Raw genomic sequence first — 25,461 nt, forward strand, 5'->3', positions numbered from 1 at the left:
TACCATTTTTATTCACCAGCAATCACAATCGGCCTTTCTTATTCTTCGCCCTCTTGCTTCAACACCAATATTCACAATTGCCAGAACTGAAAGGACACGAATTCGCGCCTCAGGCACTTAGTTTCTACACAGCAAATGGTAAAAAAATTGTAGTTTATCTCGTCGTCGACAGTAAGTGTCACTGATAAAAGTGCTGCGCTTTCTAGCACGGCTCATAGATGGTGGCATCAGCACTGGGTTAATGGTTAGATTTTTGGGCTGCAGAAGACACCCACGCTTTTGCCCCCTTGCGTTCTTCGATCTGCGGGGCAATGAACATCACCCTGGCTGCTTTACCTGCTTGCGGAGCTTATGCCATGGGCCGTTTTTCTTAAATAGACAGCGCACACCCGGAAGACTAGCTTTCACAGGTAAACTTTGCAAGAGCGGCGTCAAAAGCCAATGGACTCCCGGAATCAGAGCCGACCCAACATACTATTAAATGTTTTTCACACGCATGGACAGCGCGCTCGGCTTCCTTCGCCGCTTCACGTGCCACGAAGTTCAGCCGCGCTTAAGTGCTGGGCACCACACTCACTGCCTCTCGTTGTTGATGCGCCATAGTGCTCGTCCGTTAGCAAACATTTGCGGCACCTAAAGAAAGCATGAGCGATGGATGATGATGTCCTTAGGCTTAATGGCACATACCTACAGCGGGGGATTGGCAAATGCGGATGTCATCGCGGATACAATGAGCGATGACAAAGACAATAGCTCCTAACATATAGCGCGAGAAGCTGCCAGCTAGTACTCGTGTCACTAGAGCGTGCGACGATGTCCGACTGGCATAAGGCACTGAGAAACGAAGTTGTTCCGCTTGCGCTGCCGCTGGTACGAATCCCTCTCTATGCTATGCGATGCTAAAGCTTTCTTCTGCGGGGTACCAACCGGACGGAAATTTTAAGATTATTCACATAAGTTCGGCCTCATGTTCTGCTTCAGATGTACCGCTGTTTCCGGACAATGTTCGTCTTAGTTCGAAGAGAATAGTAGTTAGACGCATTTCATGCGTAAAAACAACACATTCTCTGCATTCTGCGCAGTTAATCTCCTCAGAAGACCCACCTGCCACGGACTTCAGGTGAAGTTTTCGTACATTTGAACACTGCTAATGTTTATCGCTACCTACCAGGTTTCTGCGCAATGTACAAGCGTCGCAGGTGTCCCGCTACGCTTTGCTGAGCATTTTACGGCTGATCTACGAAGGCAGAAGTGCGTGCCTTGAAATATTTGCAAACGACTCAAGTCCATAGTTCAGCAAACAAAATTCCTAATGAAGAGAATATTTTGGATATTGTTCTTTACTTAGACACACTGAGCCTGTTGAACAAACCACTGATGTTTACTAAATGGCGCTTATGTAATGACAAAATGCTCTTCCATTTATTCAATGACAGTGCATGTCGGTCCACTGCATGTCGGTCCAGTACATGTCGGTCTTGCGGGTTGCCCTTTAGTGCGCTATTACGTCAGCGGATACACTTGTAATTTCGGGAATCAAGCAATGAAGCCTCTCAATGTAGCATCATACGTCTGGAAATAGAGACAATAGAGAAAACAATCACGCCCTTTTTCAGGTAGATTCATTTATCTACCTGCAGTATAATAGCATGTATTGTAGGTATAGCAAAATAAAAAAAACTGCACAGGTTGCTGAATGATGCCTCACTAAAATATGTTATAATACCCGAATACATTTTTCCATCAAAAGGAATTATCAGGCCGTGCTTCAGTCCCATGAGTGGTCTCTATGCCTTTCATGGCTCGTCAACTGAGAATTTGCGGAAAAACTACATTTTCAGCACAATGCACTGCTTCTTGACTCGTCTATTGGCACAGCGTGAATCTTGCTGAATCCAGAAAATAATTTTAAATAAATTAACACCATAAGCTCCTTCTACATACTGAAACGGTCTCTTCGGAATATTTGTCTGCTTCAAAACTTCAATTTACCGCGGTTTCAGCAGCGCTTCCGGCGCGGGCACAATTTTTTTTTGTCATATCAGCTAGTGGCACCTGAAGGACGGTTGTTTCGATCTGCATTTCTCGTCAGAGAATTTCAACTGAACGAGCTATCATTTATAGTTAAGCCACTACACAACACCGGTATTGATATGACTCTGTGCACTTTTTGCCATTCGCATAAAGCAAAGATCGATGTTAAACACTGGCGTACGTCTTTTCTTGCATCTCTCTCCCAATTCCTTCAGGTTCGCAGGCCTCAACAAAGTTCTTCGTAACAGCAAAGCACACGACCCGTCTTACTTGCCAGGCATGGAACTCACATTAAAACATGGATGTTGGGCATGGAGATGCAGTGCACCGAACTGGCACCTGAACACAACGTCGTCCGGGAGGACAGAAGTTCCTCTGGGGAAAGAGCAGATAAACGCCACATGAACATTATTTACGCCGTCAGCATCCCTTTCTTTGGCAGTCATTGTAGTCTCCCTTGAACTAATTTACTTTACGGAAAATTATTATTGAGCAAATTTGTAAGCATCAAAATACTGCCGGCCGAAACCAGGAATGATCACCAATTGTTCTTCTTACGAGAGTTATGGCATAAGCAGCTTGTATATCGATTAACAAGGAGAAATACAATTAGCGAGGGTCAGAAAAAAAAAGGACGTATTTAATGTGAGAAAACTTACTATTGGTGACGCCTTTCATCCGGAGGAATGTATGATTTATGCCTCGGCGTCTGAAGTGGCCAATAGGCGGCTTTCATATGTGGCTCCATAGGTGTGGTGTGTAATTAGATAAATGCAGTGTACCTTTCCTTTCAATTTCTTTTTTCATTGCGCTCGAGTTGTAGCTTCAGCTGGCTTCAACAACTAAGCGGTCAAACTGGTTAAGGATATTGTACACGGTGCTGTTCGTGACTGGTTCGCTCTCATCTGTTGGGAGTCGTGCTCGGCGAAAGGTATGAAAAGTGCTGAGCAATAAAATGTTTTCCAATGGGTGACCGTATTGAGAATCGTGCCTTATTTTATGAGTTGCTGTAGCCAGCTGTAACTTTCGACTCATTACTAGCAAACTGTACATTACATTACGCAGTTTCAGCGTTCAGTATTTTCACTGTTAGCCCCTTTATAGCGCGATCAAAAAGTCCAGTTTCTATAACTTGTAAGCCGCCTTTTGGTGAACACAGGTGAATGGAGTACTTACGCCGCACCGGCGACTCCCAGAATACGATGATCCACCTGGTTCTGGAAACTGGTAACCCGGAAACCCTCCTCCTGCGGTTCTGCCGGGAAATGTGCTTCCTTCGGAAGATCCCTCGTGCTTCCGAAGTGCTTGGCTATTCGCCAGCAGCACTGCGAATATTACATGAGAGTTGTTTTCAAGGCTGCCACATTCCTAAAGCACAGATAAAGAGCTCGAGCGGTTTCATTCTTAGTCACCTTACAGAGGTGGGCGAGAAACACTGAAGCTGCATTTTTTAACAAACGGATGGCGTCAAGTGCGTGAAGATATAATTTGAATGCATCTTGCTATTTCGCAAGGATGTAAGTTTGCTCGATTCCAGCAACCTTGTTTCGCTATCAAACCGACAAATGATCTCGCGCATGATACTGGCGATAAAAATAGTTCCAGGAAAAACTCACCTCATGACGACGGCGCAGGTACAGCTATGAACCGCACACGCTTATTGTCTTTCTAAGACGGCGAAAATTGCAGAGAACGAAAGAAACTGTGCTACTTTTGAGAAATTTCTGGCATCACGTCAGTGAGTTGCTGAATCAAAGGACTATAATGCCAGCAAGAAAAAAATTCAATCACATCGCGTCTTGTACTCGACATAAATACTATTTTTCAGTGGTATATCAGCCTTCCCTGCGATCTTCGCGCGACTTACCTGCGGACAGCAGAAGTGCAGTCACTGTCAAGACAGCTGTCTTCATGGCTCTATTCGCAACACTGAGAGGCCAGTGATGCACGAGACAGGAAACGGAACCTTAACATGCACACCGGACATTTGGGGGACGTATCCGGGGCCTTACATTACAACGACAGTTTGATAAAGCCTGTATCATCAACAAGGGCGTTGGTGTTGCATCCTTTGTTGCAACCAAAAGCTCGTGCTCACCGGTCCCCAATAAGAATTTTGTCCTGGTAATGCTGGGATAGAGTGACCAGAAAAAAAGCGCCCACTCGAGAATTTTCCAGCACTCGATATGCAACGCGTATGCGGCTTCGCCATAAAGACCATACTCCTTTCCTTCGAGAGATGGCGCTGTCTACATTGTGCAGCGGTTGCCCTGTCAGTGGAAACTGCTAGTTTGTGCAATGCAGCCTTCGTATTCACTTCTTTCCTTCGGGTTAAGGCGGCGTCTCCGAGACGTTTCCACATGCGTTTCTACAAATAATGCTCGGGAGATAACTTGAGCGTTGCCCAAGGTACGCGTCCAGGATAAGGTTCATAAATGTCACTGCAAAGCTCTTCAGCATATTTGAGTCATTCCTGCATGGGGAACATGCTTCCACTTATTTAGGTGAAACTTTGCCTAGTGGTCTAAAGCAGCGGCCAAATCCCACTGGAAGCCGTAATTATGGCAAATTTTTTACGCTTTCTCAGATGCTCATCACCGACAGACGGCCACAGCCAATTTTTCCGCTGCATAAGGGTTCTAATGCTAACGCATTAATAAATGTACGTCTTCTTGGCTGAGCCTTCATTCGCGCCTTTGACAGTCGAATTCCATAATCGGCGCGACTTCTTTGAGCCGTAAACTAACCCAAGCGATGTGTGCATGGAAAAGCCGATACTGCACACAAGAGCACAGTTGGCGTGAATGCTGTCAGGCTGTAGCGAATGTGACGGCACTAATTACGTAGTGATCTTGTAGAATATGCATGAAAATTGCTGTGCGTTTGGAAGGCGTGAATCCAAGGTGCACTGATGTGAGTTTGCCTCCAACGGCTTTCCGTTTAATTGCTTTGTTGCGCGTCTGCTGCTTTCAAGTGCGCTTGTCGCAATTGCAGCGAAGAATCGTTAACAGAGCGAAGAGGCGTAACATGGTAGCAGATATGATCGTTGGTTCAGGCTTCTGCGCGAATTTTTCTTTTCACTCTTTCTAGCACATAGAAGTCAGGTACGTGTTGTAATCGAGTAATTACGGTATGAGGTTACCCTAGCCATCGAAAATGATCTGGCAAATATTGTATGGCATGGCGAAATAAATACTCCACTCCATCCTTGAACTCAAAACGAATGAACAAGTTGAGAGCGATTAAATTTTTGTACTCCTGTTTTGTTGTCCTATTCGTGTGGACTTGCGTGTTTTTCGGTATTTAAAACTTGAGGGCATAATGAAGGACAGGAACAAAACAAACGACCGGAATTGGCAAACTTCCCCAGGTAAACTTTCCGGGCAGAGTCTTCTCTAGAGAACACATAAGCAAACCTGTTTACTTGGCACCATGCCTAGTTTGTTATCAATGTTTTCATGCACCGAAGAGCACGTACATGACGAGAAATGTTGTGAACTAGAGGCGTCGTTTCATAACAGAGCTGGGATAGGCGTAGAACTACAAAGGTTCCTTAGAATATTCTAATTGCGAAGCTTGTTTGCTGCGTGCAAGGTCGGCTGCAGCAGATCTGCACATCGCAATTGCCAATTTTTGCGTCGTCGAACTGGATTTTCCACTATATTTCTTGAGTATAAGCTCAAAGTTTAGTTAAAGTACAATGTAAGCGCAGTTTTACAAGGCATTAAAGTTTCGATAATCTAATCACTTTACATTCATATTTTTCTTTGTAGAAACCTAGAAAGTTCCCAAAATTTTTTTATGGTTTTTAATAGTTTTTCACAAAAAAGGGCATGCATACAGTGTTCATTACCGGCTTTCTCACGCGATGCAACAAGGCTGCAAAGAAGAGGTTCTTCAAAAGGTTTCTTTGATCCCAATTTTCATATGCCTGCAAAGACAAACAACAGCAATCGATCAATCGACCACAAAATCCGGAGTGAAATCCTGCAAATTCTCCATGCACAAAAATTTCATTATTTTAAAGGCTGGGGATGTTCAATAAGAGAATAAAACTAGTAATTTTAAACGAACGACACTTAGCTAAACATGTAAGGTGTCATCGTCTAGTCGATGTCTTAGTTGAAATTTCTTTTGAAGATTCAAGCTTTCAGCCGAAGCTTCGCTAAGCTGTTCACGTGGTGCACTAATTAATCCCCTCCTCTTGGGAATTACATCTGCTTTCTTCTTACTAGGCGATATTAGAATTACTTGAAACCAGTTTTGGCAGTTGTTAACAGATTTTCTTTAACCGCAGTGACGGCCTCGTAGATTGAGCATCCGACTTGTATGCGGCAGGTTCGAGGTTCGATCCCAAGTGCCGATAGATACGCATCGGATATGCAGTGGGAACAATATTTCCCGTGCCCTGATGTTCGTCTTCTTCGGGGTGAAATGATTGGGAAATGGGTCTTTAAGCCCTACTCATGTAGTTGAAAATATTTTGTGCAATGACGCTGTTTGGCCAGAAATGCTTTTGCGGCATAAAAACGAATCATCGTCATCGCCTTCGTCAAAGAGTATCTTCTCAATCTGGTGCCAAGCGGCACGTGCAACATTGCCCCCAGGGATGCTTCGTCTTTCATATTTTAACTAACTTGCTGCATCTATTACGACTGCTAAAAACGCGGTGAAATACGATAAATATATGATTTAATTCTGTACTCACAGTGAAACCTCTCTAGGCACAGCGCTCCACTACACAGAAGTGGCATCTCAACGCAGCGTTTTCCAAGGTGGCAGACTTGCTCCTGCAAATGAATAGACAAAGCAGTTTCTTATTGTGATAAGGATAACATTTTGCACTGTACACCTTGTTTGGTCTGCACTAGCGGAGTTAATTTATTTATTTATTGTTCCTCCGCCGCAAGCAAATGCTGTTTTGCGGTGAGAACGGCGCGGAAAGCAAGATGAGAAGACAGCAGAGGACACATTCGATCGGTGAAAATGCCCCTCGTGCTCGAAACGATTTAATGCTGACAACTCCAAGATCACAAAGAGGGCAACAGCGTAACGTAAAGGACGCAAAGAACGTAACAAAGCTTGTATGCACCCGCCCATCACCACCCCGCTTCTCTGCCCCCGGTCTGTATTTTGCTAATAGGTTATCGTGTCGAAACTACCGTAAGGAAGGCCTACCATTTCGGCAGTCTATACTAGTTGTAAAACCATGTTGATACTAAAAAGTTGAAACTTCGATCTGTGGCTGCAGAACATTACACCTACTATAGAACTGCATTCCTCAAATGTCATGAATGGGGAAAACATCTTTCGAGACGCAGTCATAAGTTATAAAATGAGAACAAATGTCTCACTGCACTCTCTGATAGTCGCATGCCGTGAATTAATCCATATGATATCGAAAAGCGCACAACGCGTTCTGTACCCAGGATTCATAAAGTAGCGAAATTAAATGCCGCGTTCGTTACATCAAACGTAGGGAGTACTTACACCACACCGACGACCAGGGCCCGTACGCTCTACTCCGCTTCTTCCAGGGTATCTTTGTGCCTCGACCATTGACACTGCGAATAATCGAAGTGAACTTCTATGCACGTATTTTGAAGTCTACTTAGATATTCTAGCAGTACGCAGTAGCGCGGTCACTTTCTTGCTGGCACCTATTAGGCAGGGATCAGAAACCGACTTAACCGCGCATATTTTATTTTCTCGATGTTTATAGTGGTTTAGACGGTCGGTCCGTAAAAAATTGCCGGGCAATGAGAGCTGAAAGTGTAGCCGTTAAATGCATTCCTGCATTAAAAATCTAATCACATGATCCCGTACGACTGGGGCATGAGGGTCTTGAAGAATCATCGATCCAGAGAAGTTGAGCACATGCTCAGATGCAGGAGGTTAACAATTTCGGTCATGATGAATGAACTTGACGCTCACATCGCACTAAGAAAAGGGATTTTGAAACTTTTTTTGACAGAATTCCAAAAATCGCATAGTTGTGTTAATAAGGAAAAAGCTAGCTTTCGACCGATAGACCTATATTGTGAATCACGTGGAACAATATAGCGGCTACCTTATAAACGCCTCCACCCACTGCAGTAAGAGCAGCAAATTTGGCTGCATTAACTTCAGCGGAAGTTCCATACGTTTTCTTCCCTCAATTCATCTGCCTAATCTGATGTATCGCTGAAAGTAAACCAATCGACATTTTAGCAACGTCCGAAATACCTTACTTTTCTTTAAAAAGTGAAAAACAGTTTTCCTTTGCAAAGGACATATCCATCGCTCGCTTACATGTGCCAGCTCTCACCTGCAAGCAGGAGTACTGCCAGGACAACGGCCAAGTTCTTCATTTTTGGGGTCCTCGCACCACGTTAATGCCTGCCAGAAGGACGGGCCGGTCAGCTTTTATTTCAAGCACCGTACGTATGGGCGCCACATCCGGTCCCTCAAGGTGCACCCGTGCGGATCTTCCTGGCACTCAGTAAACAAGTTTTTACGACTCCGAGGAGGACCCTCTTTTGTTCACGTTCTACGAAATCTCTGTAGCGTGAACGTAGCACAACGTCTAGACTGGAAGTCCCAAGGGTGCATTTAAGGGCGGGGAGTGAGAGCACAGTTGCAACTTGCAATATAGGGGCGTGACACTCAACGCGTCAGTTACTTTGAGGACAACACCCCGCCGCATGTGGCGAGAGAAAAATAGAAGTGACACCTGCACACTGCCGTGATCCGCTGTTGCGGTGAGTCCGGGATTCCCATTTTATATCCCCTGTAACAACCCCATCAACTCATTCGTTTAGTTTACTTGGAGCCCCCCAAAACTCTTATGAAACTCAAGTGGCTCCCTTTACAATGCATTGGTGGTTTGACAGAATTAACGAAAGCGAAAGGCTCGTTGCACAAATGGTCAAGCCTACTTCTGGTTGTTTGGCATCACCTTCATATATACAGTATTTCTCGCATGCATTAACGCGGCAATTAAACGAACTCTTCCTGAGCCCGGGACAGTCGAGTCTATACAGTTTGACAACACTTAATATACGGGCATGGCGCTAGCATTCTCTCTTGGTTACTGCTGAAAATTCCCAGTTATTGAAACCGGGGCCTGTGTTTAGAAAACAGAGCTCCAATTTACTTGTCACAGAAGAGGTAATTGTCTTTATGTCAGACCTTCTGGTGCGCATTCGGCCAATACTTTACCAGCGTCGCTCGACCATCGACCAGCCGTCTAGTCAGCGTCTTATCACGGCACGTAGCGCTGCAACAAATGCAGATAAGCGCGTGTGTGACACATGCGCTTATTCTCGTTTGTTCCTAGTAAGCGGAAAATTTAGTGAGCTGAAATGGCCTTGACTTTCTTGCCCATATCACAGGCGCTGGCCGAATGATCGCCAAGTGGTTAATTATATAAATTTCTCATGACGAAATGACTCACGACGAGGTTGGCGGCATTCTTATTCTATAGTATTGTGACTTCTGTTAGAAAGTAATATGTTTATATTTTCTTCATAAATGTTGACAAAATAGGCTGTCAAGATCTATTTCCTTGCGTTACTTGTCTTCTATCGCCTATGGGCTATTCATGCAATGTGAATGAACATTAAACGCATTATAATTGTGGCTTGAAAATCACTTAATAGTGATGAATACCGTACTATCCATTCTGCACTCTCAAGAAATAGATAATACCTGGCTACCAGGGGATTAGTAAAAGCCTTCCTTCCGAAAAATTATTTGGAACGCTGATGTGCCCAAAAGACAGCTATAGGCAAGAATGGAACAGAGCAAGCGCTTGAAATAACGTGCAAAAAATATAATTGAGCCGAACCAAATTATAACCCTTTTGTAGCAGTACTAAAACAAAACGCAGTTTTGAAGCTAAGCCGCGCTGCCGCCATGAATTGTGCACACGGAACGATAATACAGGTTTCAAGTTTTTTCGAAGCAGGTTTGACAAATAAAGCTCGCCATGTCTAGAGGACCATAAATATCTGACAACATTCACCTAACGGAAGCTCTGCCAAGGCATGTCAAAGCATTGCCCAATTACTTAAAATTAAAAGCAACACTATAGCTATGTACAAGACTGGCTCCCACTGCTTTGGGAATTCAAAAACTATCAATTCAGTGACTGACATACTAAGAAGCGACTCTTTTTGTCCCAAAGCCCCCTTCGTTTCAAACGGGCTATTCCCGCTTGAACCTCCAATGACGTTGCTTCAAGGTTAACCCCCAAAAAATTGAAGAGAGAACAACTTTTGGGGGAAACGACGTTTCCATTCGCGACCTGCACCGGCGATAAAAAAGCTGGTGCGGGAAAACTGCTAACAGTATTGCGAATCGAAAACAAACGTAAAACATCCTTAGAGCTTATATTATACTTAAAATGGTGTTTCTGCACTCAGCGAGCAGTCTGTGCTGGGCGCACTGCTATTCGCCGTACCGTATGGCGGAATTGTTCGATCACTAATATAGCACACTAACAAAGGAATGCGGAAAATAATATCAAATAATCTGCTCCTCATGTTTAGCTAAGTTGAAAGACGCAAAACACTTTAGCCGCCGGTGGTGCTAGCTTTGAGCAACCATGTGAACCAAGCCCGATCACATAATTAGTGGTTCAGCTAGTTTCATCGCGATTTCAAGTATCAGAGAACGAAATCTTTTCTGAATTGTGCAAGACATATCGGTGTTAAGTTCTATGGCTGCAATATGTGTGTGTGCATCTGGGGATTAACTTGTCGAAGCAGCACAACGGCTATATGAAATTTGTATTTTTTCAGCACCAAAATGCAACCGCTGCGGCCAGGAATCGATCCCGATTCCTTGGGCTCAGCCGGCGAACGTTAAAGCTAATGAGATGCGGTGGTGGCTTGGTCGCTGGAACAAAATACAGCCGATGTAAGAAACGTTGTGAATAATTCTAGGATATACTTTCAAAAAGTCGATAACTCTCAAATTGATGGTAGTTCATTTTCTGCCAGCTGCTAGGAGCTAAAGACGTGTTCGTAAGGTTGTCTTGAAGAGATGTTTTATAAAAATCTGTGAAGTCCTATCTGTAGGCACCTTTTCTGCGTTTCAATATAGAGCAATATATGTATAGTCATCTTTAGCTCTTTAAATCTGTATTTAAGAAGTTCTTTATTTGTGGGTTTTGAGTAAGAAAAACGCCCGTCATTTAAAAGAAGTATTAAAGGCCACAAGGTGTAGATGCCCGCTGACCTCATAATCGCGTCGTTGTTGGCATGCAGAGGTGCTCTCTGGACAGTCTCGTTATTTTCTTTTTTAAAATGAAGCGGATATCTCGTTCCAAGATATCAAGGCCGTCCATATGCGCTTTGGCAACCTCTGCTGTACAAGTGATACAAAACACAGATTATAATATTTTCTGCAGAGGTTTAGAAAGAGAAATGGAAAAGAAATAAGCTCAGGGCTATGAGTAATAGGAGGTATTGAACATGCTCTCCACACATTCGTTTTTATTGAAAGCATAAGCAGTTCGTTTAAAGATTGTTCATCAAAGGCGCCTCCATTTGCCGAAGATGTCAGACACCTGAAAAAACGTATAAAAAATTATGCACACAGCACCAGTGCAGTTATCAGCTACTCTAGTGCGCGCTGGAGTTATTCCAAGTACATGAGAGGAAATGCTCACTCTGACAGTTGTTTTCAGCCTCATGCAACTTGTTATTCCATCCAGACAATTACATTTATTACTCTTGTCATTTACAGGTTACGAGGACACTGCAGCATGCCAGGAATTCACGACGATGATTTTTGTGTATCCACTCAGAAGTCGATTTTGGAGAAAATTTGCAAGCTGCGTGGACAACTCCTTTCAACCCTTGCCACTCCTTTGCAATCAGTTGTTTACTAGGCAATGTAACATTTAGTACTCCTGTTATTTCAAGGTTACCACGACACTGTGACATCTCTGATGATTTTAAATCATCGCGCGGATGAGGAGTCCCGATGAGCTCACAATGACTGTTTGTGTATAGGTTCCATTCTCTACAGTAGAGGCGGAGTTCACCATGGTCCGTTCATATATGCCCCCTGCGAACACTACGTCAACACGTGCTTGACATCTCATTTGTCTCGTGTAAATCGGGCGAGCGTTCAAACTCACGTCCGCATTCCCTAGGGCGTGGACTGTAGCTCCAACTGTAGCCACCTTCGACTTGGCGTTGTGGTCAAAAACTAGCATTCTTTTTCCATCGGGTTGGATGGCAGCCCTGCCTGCCCTAACTAGAGAAGACGTGTCATCTACGCATGCTCTGCATTTACTGCTTCTAGAAAATTGCCACGCCATATACTCTTTGAATCCTCAACTGAAGCAGACGGGTACAGCATCGGCTCTTAGATATCAGTTCTAATATGTCCCTATTTCTTCGCGACACAGTCAGTTAACGCTGGATTATTCGCGTTACAGCCTCGTTACAATGCTGTCATTTTTTTTGTGCCAGGTTTTAGCTGTCATGCCATATCCGTGGCACGGCGTAGGAAATGTAATCTCCGCAGTCTTGATCATCGTGTTAGAATGTCCTTGAACTGGAAGAAAGAATGGGATTCCGTTTATCTACCCTCATGGATGAGGTTTGCCAGGGAAAGGGGACAGGTAAGAGGCTCCAGTTGAATGTATAGAAGGAAAGCTTTATTAGAGTTTCTAGTTCCAAGGCATTACCATCCAGAGCTTAACTTTGTGTCGCTACAATCGTCCGACATGGTGCATTCTTCAAAAAGCGACAGCCATCAAGGGAAAGGGAATGAGTTGGCTTTGATTGGTACTTTCATTAGCTGGCTGGCGAGTAGCGACGCATAAAAATACCCAAAGCATCAGCCAACAATCTTATGCGCTATATCCTTGCCTGCGGACACATGTCTAGGCCGCAGGATGTAGCTACCGCAGTTTTTTATATCTTTTAACTTTTCTCAATCTGCTTTGATCACGTAGCGCTTGATGTAGATTGTGCAGGTCAGACATGTTTTATTAAGTGAAATTTGACCGTTCTTTTTTTGTTACTGATGAGAAATATGTTGTGTTACTCCTCAAACAAGTAAGCAGCTTTTTTTTCTGCATGAAGTTACCCACCACTCTTGAAATGCGAATTATCATTGTCAGTGGTTGATGGTCCGGGCTGGATAATTTTCTTTTTAGTTCTTTTTTTTGCTAATTCTACTCTTTGTCACAGACGGAGCGTTAATTTCGGTACCTTTTATTCTTATGAGCAGGATTTCTAGTGGCCAATTTATTGGCCCTTTATAGACCGGTTTCCCACCGAACATGAGAGCACGCTGCTTAATAGCGCCTTTAGAAGTGCGAAGGTGGAAAGTAATGAAATGCTCTCCTGTCGGTTGCACGGAGCCACCTGGGATTCCAAGAATAAAGGGATTGAACAGTAAAGTATAAAAAGACAAGCTTTGTAGCACCCGCCCTCAAAAGGGATGCTCATATCATCCGTTCCTCTAAGGCCTGCAAGGAACAAGTACAACTTGTACAGAGTAGATGAAAGGAAAGATTATTCCCTACCAGGGCGCTTGAATTGTTAAATTATTCTCAAAACCTTCCTGCACAAATCTGGCCCTGTTGCTATGATGCCACTGAAAAAAATTTTCCTATTAGATAACCATCTCTTATTACGACGACGAGCGAAAATATTGCGCGCATGGAACACGAAACAGATCACTTTTCACAGCGAAAAAAATAACTCGTCCTTAATTTTGCGCGTGATTTAGGGCGTTGAGCTAAGTAAGGTGCTGAAGAGCATGTTGCAATAGCATCAGTAGTGCCTGTAACAAGGTGGCAAGCCCACACGCCAGAGCTGCTGCAAGGCTACGCGACGAAGCCCCTCCACGATGAACAGCGCAGGAGGCATACAGGACGTTGCGGATCAGCGCTTTAACTGGCGCTTCGTCGATAATGCCTCCTGCTCAACGCGCAACGAACGGGATATACTTTAGCTTCGGCCTGAATTTAGTGAAATGTGGTGCGAAGCGCTTACATAAAATACGTAGGCCAGTAAGGCATGTCCGCCACTTACTGTTCGTTCACCCGTTCCGAATAAATTCTGCGTACGTGTTTGAAAGATGTTCGTGATCTTAACTCTAGAAAGTTTTAGTGCAATGGTAACTTCTGTCTTATTTGCACCTCATCAAGTTTGCCAAAAATACTCCAACCGTTTCTTTTTTTTCTTGTGGTAACACTTGCTTTCGTGGTCAGCGTTGAGATTTCAGGCCCCGCAGGTATACCCGTAGCGAGGAGGGAACTAGTGGAAGAAGCCTGTTTTTTTTTTTTGCAATATCGATTCCTACTCACATCCGGAAATCGGTGGACAGCGAGGGGAAAATAACTAAACTTTTCTTGAGGCTTTTACGCAGCAAAGCATGTTGTTGGGCGAGCTGGTGGCGATTTTTCATAATAACAGCGCGAAAGCTAGGTCAAGAGACGCCGATAGAACGCAACCCGGCGTTCTCTTTTCTGGCTTTCGCGCTGTAACTATGAAAGATCTTTTACCGAGATACTTTACTCAAGGATAGATGTCTTACAGAGTGTTGCTTAATATGTGAATGGAGCGTTCCGGCTACACTGACTTTAAAGTACTGCATCCTTTCGCCATCAAATAAAATCTGCGAGACTGAACACACACACCACGTGACAGCGCACCCACACACCGATTCGCAGTGGCCGCAGATTTGCACCATAGAAACCATGTTGGCCGTATACGCGTCACCATTGCTCATAGATGGCCGTAGCTTTCGCACTTATCTCACAAACGTGTTTGCACTCAAAATAAATCTCTAAAAAGTATAAGACACCCACATCCGCTTATTACCGACATTCATTTTTCAATGATCGTCAGAAGAAAAACTCCCTAGTTTTCACCGCTACTGTTTTACAGATACGAAGCGATAATTACGAAGACTGCACTGCACTGTACTTTTGTTCTCGCATGAGCTCACTCCTGGCTAGCGAGAATTGGAGTTTGAAACCTCAAGGAGCATGATATTTCTAGGTAGCCGTCAGGCAGCGTCGAAAAGCAGTTCAGCCGCCGTTTCCGTGGTTTCCTCACTGTTATTCACACTTACGCCTACACGCTTACTTACTTTTACAGCAAAGAGAATGGAGTAATTTTCAGTTTGCGAGTGAGCAAAACCAATGTCCTGCAGGAGGGTAGAGGAAGAATTCAGTGAACGGGAAATATGCTCGAAGCTGTACTCAAAAAGGCTTTAAAGCTAATTTATAGCAATAGGGCGCTCCGCTTTATTTTATTTTAGTTCATAGAGAACATGTGTACCCAATAAAGTGGTCATTTTTATGCGGTATTTTTTACACAGAAATTTATTCATCTCATTTTATTTCAGTGTAAGTACACAGAACTGCACGCAAATGTTGGGCAATAGCCGAAGCTAGTGTAGGCCCATTTTGCGCACATATTTGGGAGTGAGAACCCGCGTTGAGTACATGGGGAAAATATGAGCATGAATCTTGCTAAGAAAGTACAAAAAATGGTGGTTGTTTAGCTTTGGTTAAGCCTGGAAGGAAACGATAGCTTCAGCTAGCCGAGTGGAACTTGGTCACGTGATCAACCACGTGATCATCCACGGTGCCGCGACGCCGGTAGCTGCTCCGCACCACGTGACCAGCCACGTGACAGTGTGGCGGCGCAGCCACAGGGTGGCGGCGCCACCGCCGCTGCGCCGCTACGCTAAGGCTCGAAGTGCTACCATAATCTAGCTATATCGCTACAAAACAAGAACAAAATCTCTAAATATAAAACAAATGGACGCGTACAGATATATAAATCCTTGATTATTGAGCCGATCACTGCAAGTGCGTCTTTTATTTTCACTGCAAAGATAAGAATATCCATCGAAGAGGCAGAAAGAAAGACATTCTTTTCGTGCTTGCTGTGTACTTTTATACGCCTGAAAAAAAAATAACAATGTCAGAAACGAGGTATAGCATAAATTTATAGTCGCTGTTAGGTTACGCTGCGACAGTCGATTTGTTCGATCAGTTTCCTGTGGTTATTTGGAATCATGGTTTCTGCTTGTCCTTTGGTTTAGGTGTTCTGTAATTATAGCTATGATGTGTTCTTTCTAAGTCTGCGTAAAATAATGCTTTGTTTTTATTATTAATAAGTATTACGGTTATTGACTACTTCTCTAAAGTCTCTGTCTCTGTGAAATGCCGTTAGGGTTTTTTTTTACACAAAATAATGTGAATAATAACGAACAATCATGCGTATAGTGACATTGCGCTACCCTGCGTCATACAGGCGCCGGTGCAATAAAGAGTCAATACGTCTGAAGACGTCAAAAATTAAAGGCTTCCTTCTTGTTGTGCCAGCCTTCTAAGATTTGAGCAGTTATTGCATGAGCACCCCTTAACACTTCTCCAAATTCTCGCTTTTTTGCTGCAAACACTTGAGGAACATTGTTTAAGTTTCAGTGAAGAATATGATTGCTTCTAAGAGGGCACAGCGCTACTGTGCCATAGAGCGCTTACCTTGTGTGCTGTTCCAGCTTGTCCTGCTCCTTATCTTATCGCCCCCTCGTCGACATCGGACACGGTCTTCACCTGCCCTCTTCAAAACGCGGATCAGCCCCTGGGACTGGACGCAGGATCTCTACCTGCAGGACCCCACGGATGATAACCAGTTCTCCGGCTGGCAGCCGGGATCATTCACCGCCAGTAATAACACTATCAACGCCGGCCGCGCCGAATGTATGCTACTACCCGTGACTGCTTCCAGGGGCACGACGCCGCATTGCCAATGCGGCACTTATCGTTCGTACTGTTGCAGGTCAGCGACACCGATCATTGAACTTCTTTAAAAAGCAGGAATAGCTGCCTGTTCGTGGTCTCGTGCCCGGGAGAATGGTTATTTGCCCTATAAACATGTGCTCAAACTGCACGACGTTCTGTAAGTAGCCTACTTCAAGTTGTTTCAGGGGACGAGGAAACTAACCCCGGAACCAAATCTGAAGACGTGCTGACTGAAGTGCAGGAAACATTATGGAATATCCAGAAGGTATCATTCGAAGTGACTTGAAGGAGATGTGAATGCGGTAGGCGTCCGTGGATATTAAACTCAATCGATTTTCTTCTAGACTCGGCACTTTTGAAGTTGATATTTAAGGCCTAAAAGATAATCGCGCTTCGTCGTGGACTGGGTCTGCTACTGCGGTTTCAAGCTCAAAGGATCAGAGTTTGCTGCGCGCGAACATTTCTTATTTCGTCAAGGTCCTCGTCGGTAAGAAAAGAATATATGACAGCAATTAGGCGTACGATAGTACTACTGACTCCTTAACACTATCATCAGAGTAGGTAAGAAGTAACTCGAAAGCACGTGCTATCGGAAAGAAATTGAGCCCTCATACTCAGCTTTTTATTGTATGACCAGTGCTCACTGCATTTTTTTTGTGCGCGCCATTGTTTTAAATCAGGATTGTACCACCCTGCTAAAATCACCGTGTGGTGATTGCGGTATCTACGAATAATAAATAATTATAATAATTTTAATTACACTGCGCGAGCACAACTTTTTTACCTGCGCTAAGATACAACGCGTTTTTCCAAAACGGATCGAGGTTTGCTCTTATCTGGTTAGCTGTGGATGTGACAATTTAGTACTATCCAAAACATGGCTAAACCAAGAAATTAGGAGTGACGATGTCCGCCCTTGCCTGATCTGAATAACTTCACCATCGACCAAAATGATAGGAGCGACAGAAGAGAAGGTTGGGTTTTGATTGCGGGAAAAAATGCTGTGCCCGTAGATATTACCCCTCTTTAGAAAGTTTTCGGGTTTTCATCTCCTCGCCACCATGCAAACATTATTTTGACTTCTCTTACAGACCACCAAACAGTCCTGAAACATTCGTCTCCAACTGGTATGAGCCGCCACGGTGGCTGAGTGGTTATGGCGCTCGGCTACTGGCCCGAAAGACGCGGGTTCGATCCCGGCAGCGGCGGTCGAATTTCGATGGAAGCGAAATTCTAGAGGCCTGTGTACTGTGCGATGTCAGTGCAGGTTAAAGAACCCCAGATGGTCGAAATTTCCGGAGCCCTTCACTAAGGCGTCTCTCATAGCCTGAGTCGCTTTGGGACGTTAAACCCCCATAAACCATAAACCAAACCAACTGGTATGATAAGCTCGCGACAATACTAGCTTTCCAAAAAGTAGGCGTTTACGTTCTTGATGATTAACTATCCCGAGACTCATTGGACTAGGCTACGGTATCGAACGCGTTATGGTATTAATTTCGTTTCATTAACTCTCAATTTTATTTAGTCCCACTATAGTTGAAGAGTGTACCTGATGAAACAATACCCCACACATTGTCTTCGCGTCAGTTCCAGACAATGATGACCCTATGTCTTTTTCTGATGAATTTAATGCTCATACGCATCTTAATTTTATGGTTTCCGTACCTTCATGCACACGTTCACTTACTCATAGATGCATATTTGATTGTAAACGCATGACTACATCGCCATTAGTAGCAGCATGCAGAGTTTCGGCGCCACAAACCATCCGACGTTTTCTCAGCGTTCGGTCAATGGCAACTAGCTTTAGCTCAGACATATTGTAGCATCGGGTTATCATCAGGACGATGCTTCTGTATAGGGGGAGGTAGTGTAGCGAAGAGAAAGACGAAGCACGATCGCCGGACGCCTACGACGACGCTGAAGCTGGCGGACCTGCCTGCTTTTGTGTTGTGCTCACCTGCGCTCGCCTGTGCTCGCCGCCGGCCTCTACGTCAAGCTGTGACAATGATGAACTTCTTACTCTTTCACATATATTCGCTTTCTTTTTGTATGAATGCATCTACACCATGGTATAACGGCATGTTGTGTGCATTAAAAAAGAAAAACTTTTCAAAGTTGTCAAACGCCTTGGCACTCCGGCTTCGAGGCGAATGCACAGAAACGTGCATAAAGAACATTTCATTGCTATTCGTAAAGGCAACTTGAAATTCTATTCCCACTACCTTCCTGCAATCGCTTGCGACGCATAAGCGTAATAAATAATTAACGCGATAGCGTTAACGAGTTAATGCCCATGTATTCGGAGCTGGTAATTCTCGACTTTACAATCAATAGATTCATGGGAGTCCTGACACAACTCCTGGAGCAGTGGTGCAGCGGTTAAGCGATACGCCACCGCCCTGCGATGGCAGGTGCTGCCACAAGTGCGGTTTGTGCGACCCAGGAGGTTGCTCTTCCCGAGCAACGTGTGGAGGCCAGTAATTAATTTAATTGCCACCGGCCAGGGTAGTTTTTTCTCACGATCCGGTGGCAGGTTTTGATGACGCCACAAGGTCACCTGACCTAGGTGGCTCACCTAGGTTGTCGGAGCGGCCGGAGCAAACGGCCGCTCCGGCTGCGAGGCTTCGATCGCTCGCCAACGCAGAAGCCAACACCGACGCTTACGCTTGACAGTTCTTTTCTTATCTGGGAACAGTAACGCTCTCGCGTTAAAACTATGGAAATTAATTCTTCGGCAGAAAAAACTCTCTTTCATTTACTTGCCTAGTATCTTTGTGTCGATCGTGTGTTCATGAAAATGGTCGGTGTTCATTTTTCGAGTAACCTCAGCTGGTCCACGAATTTACAGAAAGTAACATCCAAGGCCTCACGCACATTCCGGTATCTGAACTGCAGTCACAGTGGAACCACCACCAATTCCTGCAAGCTCACCTTTCAAATATTTGCTCGTCGACAGCTCGAGTACAAATCAGCCGTTTCGTGACCTCTTCAGGCTTATTTAACGTTCTTGTATTGGTTAAAATTCGTGCTGCATGTTTCATCACTGGCAATTACAGCCGTCAATTGCGCGTAACAAACATTAAATCCTCGCGCTAGCCTTCTATATTGCCACCACGGAGATTAATCGCCACAATTTGCCTATTGGTTAGTCTACGCTGCCAATAATTCAACGGTGCTTCTTGCCAAGTCTTATTGTACGTCAGGCCGCTTGAAGAATCATCCAAGCTACGTGCGTGTTTCTCGGCGAATCTTTGCATGTATTTCATCCGCTTTGCCGCGGAATATCATTCACTAGAATGGTCTTCCAGAACAAATTGCGAACATCTGAGTTCCAACTAATTTTACAGCAAAAATAACAGCCATTGTTCTAAATGACAATGCCTAATTTACTACTATATATTGAATTTCTTACTTCTCAGTAATCAATAATAACAATCAATAAGCATTTTAACTCATTTTACTCATGCTCCAAGCATTCTGCCTATACACGTAATCTCCCTCTCACAATGCGATCCGACCCCTGAAGCCTGTGAGAGAACACTAATAAATTAATTAACTTGTAATCTAAAGCCGAGCATCTCGCATACAAAGTTTGATTTACTATGCTTTTAGTACCCACTCACGTCGCAGACTAGCAATTAAAGATATTTTTGAAAACTTCGTCGCTAAATGAGATAAGCACAGCGATAAACTTGTACGGTACGAATTCTAGAAAATATTGGTTTTATGTTGTTTCAGCTTCAAACTTACATTCGAATATCCGTGGGCAAGAACCTATGCTGCACTTCACTGGCAACTGGGCGCACCATTGTCCTGGGTTGCAGACTTCCCTCTGCAAAAGAGATGAGAAAAAAAAGAAAAAATAGTTTAATGTTCTACCGCGCATTCCTTTTCTTTTTATGCTTGAACAATAGAACCCGCCGTTTCGGCGCACAACTTTCTGCGAGCCAGCAAGGTGTCCGAAGTCAGGCTTTCTATTTAAGTAATTCCATGATGTCGATGATGTGACTGATACCCGTTTGTTAAGACCGTCACCTTATTCCCTGTGTTAACGAATGCCATTCGCCTGAAAAAAACTAAGGCCAATGTATTCCGAAGAGGTATATTGGTCGTTACTAATTCAGTTCACATACGCGAAAAAATAATGCCAATTCGTTCTGACGGCATATTGGAAAAAAAATTAAGTGTCACTGTTTAATCTGCTAATGCATGTATATAAAGTCATCCTGCAACCTTTAGCAGCCTACACCTTAGACTACAGCCTAATAGTGCGGCTGCAAAAGAACACGTTGAAATTACACCTCAGATATTCCACGCGACAATAAATCGAGGACCGACTTGTGTAACTCGTCCCGTGTTTGAATGCAAAGAGCTGCTGATCACCCGTTAGTTTGTCCTTTGCCAGCTGAAACCACGAATTCGCTCCCCTCTATGACTGTCGCAAGAAGGAGCATCTTTTATGCATATTATTGAGAGATGTAATCACTTCCTGCCAGAAACGTGGAAAGCCGCCGATAGCACAGACATCACAGCTCCAATGTGGAAGAGAAGCCTCAGTTCAGACAAGAACAAATTCCGCTAGAATTTCTGCGTTTAAGTTGAAATGACAAATAAGTCCTATTTTCTGTTCGAATCTTTGCATCTATTTCATCCGCTTTCCGCGGGATATCATTCAGTAGAATGGTCTTCCAGAACAAATTGTGAACATCCGTGTCCCAGAAAGAAAAAATAACAGCCATTTTTCTAAATGATAATGCGTAATTTACTACTGTATAATGAATCTCTTACTTCTCAGTAATCGATAATAACAATCGAAACGCTTAAACGACGAAACCGGTCCCCTCTATGACTGTCGCAAGAAGGAGCATCCTTTGTGCATAGTCGAGAGATGTAATCACTTCTCGCCAGAAACTTGAAAAGCCGCTGAGAGCACCTACATAACAGTTCCAATGTGTAAGAGGTGCCTCAGTTCACACAAGAACAAAGACAGCTAGAATTTCTGCAGTTAGGTTGAAATGACAAATATGTTTTATTTCTCTCAAGAAACCCTGTGATGAACAAAGCGAAAACTGCGCTTTTCAGTCTTAACTAATCTCCGGTGTTGTGAGAGTTAATATATTCGGTTCTGTGAATAAAAATATATACTAACAGGCAGTCCGTACTGCGCTTCTTTGTTTATATGTCTTTATATTGCGGCATGTATTTCCTCACAAAGTACTTTGTTGTGTAACTTTTTTTTGTGTGTGTGGTACCTTCTCCGTAAATATGTTACTAAAATATTTTACTGATTATAAGGCATAGTACTTCTTAAGAAATCAATGTCGGTACATTATCCTGACCGATTCGCTCTAAACCTGTGACACAACCTATAGTTAAATTATGGTAGCATGTCCTCTTTTCTATTGGTGCTGCTTACACACAGAGACACGTAATATTATGTTCAATACGCTTGCTGAAAAACTGGTGGTAATAGCGGCGGCTGCGAACCCGAGGGTGGGCCAGTGCTAGCAGCTATTGCATTTTTAGCATTTTTAGAACTTCTTTCTTATTCTTAATGACCACTATCTTGGATTTCACCCTCTTTCAAACACAATTTCCGGCAAGGCCCAGCATATATAGATTTCATTTTCAGTATTTCACACTTTGCCCACACTTTTCACACACTATCATTGTTGTTCTTTTATTTTTTTCATAACCCCACCTTCTGAGATGCATAGATCTTGCCTGAAAGAACAGAGAACAGGCAAAGAAAGGAAGTTAGCTGTATAAACAACTGTGTACAATGCACCTGAAAGGGCAATGTTCACCTTCCGACGCAACGAGCTGGGGCCTTTTTACATCGACTGAAATAAGGATGCCGCAGCAAAGAACTGCCCCTCTGATCTTTACTTTGTGAAAGGTGACATTTTTTCTGATTTTCGAACATGCCGTAGGTTGATTCTTGGCTGGTCTTTGCGGTCCAATATATGCAGGTTAATAATATACTTACACCACACCTGCGGCCACCACCAAGTCCAGAAATTGGTCCAGTAAAGCGCTGCGCCTCTGCCACCATCGCTGCGACAGGTTTAAGTCCAGATTAAAAAACAAGCTGCACAGGATGACTCTTCCAAATTATCGGAGATGTGTTCAGGAGCTGGTTTTAAACGTTTCCATTTTTTACAAGCGATCAAGCTTTCACTTAATCCCTTACTTTTGCAGTTTTTGTCGTTTTTATCTCGCTTTAACCTCGGAAGGAAAGCAGGCAAAGTATTCAAAAAAGAATCAACGCATAAGAGAACGCTTTTTTTCCGTGTTTAAGACACATTATGGACTTAGTCCCAATGTCACTTCTTTATATCACATTTTAATAAATCATAAAAGCAGAATATATAACATGAAATTGATTGTCACTGTTTTTTACATTTAAAATGTACATCATTAGCTGCGCAAAATTCTCATTATAAAATCGAGTGGAGTTAACTTAAAATCAGTATTTTTCTTCAAGCACTGTGTAATAGTTCTACCTGTGGCCTTATTATTTTCCCTTATGGCGGCAAGGAATAGATTACATGTTGCAGGCTATTTGGAATAACAAGGCCAATCGCTGCGAATCAATGACAGTTCTCTCATACTGATATGTGGCTACTATCGCTGTCTGATTCTTCATATTAGCGACACGTGCATATTTGTATAATGGCGCGCACTTGGCACTAAGTAACGTGAAAACACCGCAGTTTGTTCCAGTCGAAGGAATTGCAGCTTAAAACATTTCACCCTAGTTTATTCCCGTAGGCTACGAAACATTTATCAACATTTATCTTTCAGATTTTGTGCCAGAGTATAGCTAAATCTGCGATCCTGCAAAAAAGTTTCAGATTGTAAACTAAGATCTTTAACGTCCGGGATCGACACATGGACTAAGAAAGAACGCCGCACTGGAAGAAGTTCGGATTAACTTAGAGCGCTTGGGGTTCGTTAAAACGCGCTGTCATCGCTCAGCACTCAGGTTCCTTTTGCGTTTCCTTTTTAGGTTACTGAGATTCAACCCAGTATCTCCGGCTCAGTATCTGAATGCCATAAGCACTGAGCCAGCGAGGTGGCGCATATCAGGTAAAGAATAGCAACAAATGCTAAAAGAAAGTAACTGGTTTGTTGTTATGCATTCATGAAAAGAAAATTGAATCCTTGTTGTTATTTGGCGGAAGCGGCAAAAAACAATAACAGCTTCTTTGGAATTCTTTCATCTCTGCTGCAGAATTTTTTCAACACAAAAATCTGGGAAAACGCCAATACAGCAAATTGGTTACTGTGCTCTCTCCAGCAGCTGTTAGCGTGTCTAGCACCGTGTTAAGCCCTTCGCGATTAGAAGACCAACGCACGTGAATTTAATCGGTGCATCTCCAAAAGGGATACGCACTACCCTGGTGGTTAAAAGTGGCACGTGTCTCGGCGCCCTCCACTTGCACCATTTAGCAGCGCTTCGACTGCTTCTAGCTGCCTCCACTAAAATAGTGCTTTGTCAGTTCCTAATTACCCTGAATACGAATAACGCGACACCATTTAAAGACAAGAGAAAGCTGCTTACTTGAGCTACGCAATGAATAAAGTCCCGTAACAGCGAAGGCATCTACATTCTTAGAAAAGATCGCGGCACCAATTTCCTTCGTATTATTCGTTTTCGGCGCTAGAATGCTCTCATTTGGACTTTCTTTTCATCCACGAAACTGCTTTACCTAATACGGTGGCCACTTCTAATTACTATTCATTTGAGGCTCTGCACTTCTCAAAACGCTTGCAGCAGCAGCCAAATCTCCAGCGCCCCTGTCAGCCTCACCTGTGCAAACATGTTCACCTGGCCTATGCAAACAAAAAAATTAACCTGCGGCAGCAAGTCAATGGCACCCACGATTTCCGACTAAAAGTTCCTCATTTTCCTGCGCTTCTGTTTTTGTAAGGTGCACAATTCAACGAAAACTTCAACTCATAAAGAAGACACGCTACTCTCCCTATTAGCTGCTGAGCTTGTCCATAGACCGGTACAGTAACCTTGAACTGTTATTCAGACGGGGTCCATTCCCTGAAAAAAATAAAGCCCCCGAAACTATTTTGATTCCAAGAGTGATTAATAGCTTGCAACTTACCTGCTGATAGGAGAAGCATGGCCAGTAGGACTGCTGAGCTCTTCATTGCAGTGTGTTTTGTGACACAGCGGGACTCTACTGAGTCAAGGAAAGATTCGGCGTGTTTTTATTTTATGCGCCGGATGTTCAGGTGGCGCACCCACTGTCCGGTCGAGCCCCCCGTCAGCGTTTATATGCATGAAAAAGAAAGAAAAGATTGTATCCCCCGTAAAACCCTTTCGCGCTTACTTTGCACCACAGACCGAAAGCAGAAAACAGAATGGCAACCCCACCACAAGTCAGGAGGTGACGCTGCTAGTCAGACAACCGGTACGAAATACCAGCAAGAAATACGCGCACATTGCCACATTGCACGCATTTATTACAAGGGGAATCACGTCTCGTGGCCCGCACGTGTCAGATGTAAACAAGAAGATGGTATGCTATTTCCCCTCTCCAGGTGTGTCCTACCTTTACCCTTCGGCTCCTAAGCGAGCGCTGTTTTAGCTGTATTAGGAAGATTGCCGCCTCCTTGTCTCTTCTAATATT

At 43.8% G+C, this 25,461-nt stretch overlaps 1 long non-coding RNA gene across 1 annotated transcript; it reads right to left on the reverse strand.

The window, feature by feature from the left end:
- Nucleotides 1–16,542: 16,542 nt before the first annotated feature.
- On the reverse strand, nucleotides 16,543–25,077 carry LOC144097165 (uncharacterized). Its single transcript, XR_013306929.1, has 4 exons — nucleotides 24,934–25,077; nucleotides 22,800–22,867; nucleotides 20,561–20,642; nucleotides 16,543–16,668 (listed from the first exon to the last, which is right to left on the reverse strand). It is a non-coding gene; the product is annotated as an uncharacterized LOC144097165 (long non-coding RNA).
- Nucleotides 25,078–25,461: the final 384 nt, after the last annotated feature.

Source organism: Amblyomma americanum, chromosome 7, assembly GCF_052857255.1.
Source record: "Amblyomma americanum isolate KBUSLIRL-KWMA chromosome 7, ASM5285725v1, whole genome shotgun sequence".
NCBI lineage: Eukaryota > Metazoa > Arthropoda > Arachnida > Ixodida > Ixodidae > Amblyomma > Amblyomma americanum.